The sequence below is a fragment of the Mustela nivalis genome, assembly GCF_964662115.1.
Source record: "Mustela nivalis genome assembly, chromosome: 8".
NCBI classification, from domain to species: domain Eukaryota; kingdom Metazoa; phylum Chordata; class Mammalia; order Carnivora; family Mustelidae; genus Mustela; species Mustela nivalis.
Window position 1 is genome coordinate 62,422,302 of NC_139027.1, and position 2,329 is coordinate 62,424,630.

The window sequence follows — 2,329 nt, forward strand, 5'->3', positions numbered from 1 at the left end:
TAAAGGGAGTACCCTTTGGAGGCGACCCAAAATCACAACACAAATACTTAGAGCAAAGGACTATCTTTTGAGAAAAGCAGAAACTTTTCTTACTTGTTACCGAGAAGCTAGTTAACACAATCCAACCAGGACGGAAGAAAGAACATCCAGACAGAAGCACGCCTGTGTTTATTTCACTTTTGCATTTTAAACAAAAGTCACAAGCCTTTAAGGGGGGGGAGTGAGGGTGAAGGGGACTAGATTTTTAACAGAGAAAACCTATGGAAGGAATATCGTTACCCCTGATCAATTGAATATTGTTAATTGCGTGACTTCAGTTTAACCGTATTTATAACTTTAATTATAATCCTGGAATTGTAGTTCGCAGACCTCAAGTAATCGCTCTATTTGGCCCAAGAAATTTTAAGTGAGAACTTGTTCTCAGAAAATAAGACAGTTTCTCTTTATTTTGCCTCTGGCATGCTATTCATTATTAAACATTAAAGTTGTGTCAATTACATTCATATTTGATTATTATCCCCGTTATTGCACCAGCTAACCAAGTCTCCTTTAAAGACGTGTCTGGCAGCGCCTGCGAACCAAGGTACAGGAGGGAATTGTTTGTGCTTTCTGTCTCCTCGTTAACCACAGCAATTGGTTATTTTAATTCACTCCACCACCATACTACCCATCCCCATCATCCCCGAATAAGATAACAGGATGACTTACCTGTTTATTTTAATCAGTGTGAGATTGAACTTTCAAAGTTACTCTTTTGCTACATCCAGGAGCCGGGTTCCCGGACTTGTTTTAAGTGGGGATGCACCGAGCTATCCTGAAGAACAACTCTGTTGTTAGTATTAACAGCTTCACAGTTATTTGGCTTGAGGTGTAATTATTTTACCATTATTACATGCAAAGCTTTTAACAAAACAGTCGTTCCCTCCATTTAAGTAGAGAGTTTTATAATTTATTACATCTCTTTGGTCATCAACACACTATACAAACAGTTGGCCACCGGTGACCAATTACATTAAGGTTAAGCAACATAACTTTAAATTAGAAATAAGCTAATGTATCTTCATCAAGGGCCTGCTGTGTTTTCACTGCTGTTTATGAGATGATACTAAATGTGGATATAGAGCACGCTCACTGGGACCAATTCCTTTCGGCCTGAAAATGGGAAAGTCTCGAGTGTACCCGGGTCCAGAGCTAATTAATGGGATAACATCTGCTTTAAGCATTCAGCTGGAGTAATTTCTATCAACTTCCCAGCGAGGTACGGGGGAAACTGTCCGAGAACTAAGAATCTATCATGAGCTATATTAATCTGTGACAAGACTGCAAAAGGCACATTTCGGTCTCGGTTTTGTATTTATTTGGGGTGTTGCTATTATCAGCATGGGGTTCCCTCCCACTCTCCTTCTCTTGGGTGCATGAATAATTGTGGGGGTCTCGAGGCAAAGAGCCTATTATATGCACGCAGGCCAGGGAGCTGGTCCTGTTTTCAAAAACTCAGTGGTGAGGAGATGAAAGGCAAGAATAAAACAGCCATGTTCCTTCTGAAACAATCAGTTTTAGCCACAAAGACATTTAGGTTGTTTTATCGTATTACTTACAAACGCAGCAGGATTTGCGGAAGAGAAACACCAGTACTGTAAAACAAGTTCAGAAGGGATAAGCCCACTTAGTTCGCGCTCTTTCATGTTATCAGCTCTTGTACAACACGATTCCAGCTTTAGTAGCAGCTAAATACAGGCACCTGTCCTGGGTGGTCATTTACATAAATCCAGCCCGAAGGGAGGAGGCAAAAAAGAGTCATTCTCTGACACCGCCCCGGCCAGTGGGTGACGGGTATGAGGTCCCCTCAGCAGAAGCCTCCCACCCAGCTAACCCTTGATTCTGCACCAGTCCTACAGCCCATACTGATTTTTTGTCCGTGTCTTTGTCTTAACAGCAGAGCGGGAGAAAAGAGTTCGTCTTGATGAAGAGTTCAGGAAGATGTGGTTCCTAGTGTCTGTGCGTTCGGAGTAAGCCCAGTCCCCTTACCCGGCAGTCACACAAGGGAGCAGCACCGAGCGTTACAACCCATCCCAGCGGTCAACCGGAAGAGAGAGGGCAAAATATACACTGTTTTTAGTGGCTGAGCTGAATTATGCTGATGTCACTTTTTAATCATCATGGACACCATAACTGGCATACATAAAATATGATTCTGAGGATGAAATTACAATAATGACCATTCACCTTTACCTGAAAGCTGATGGGGTCAGAGGCCAAAGGTCGGCTTACAATGAGTATGGTGGGGCCGGTGGGAGGGGGTGGGATTCACGGTCTGAAATCCCACAGC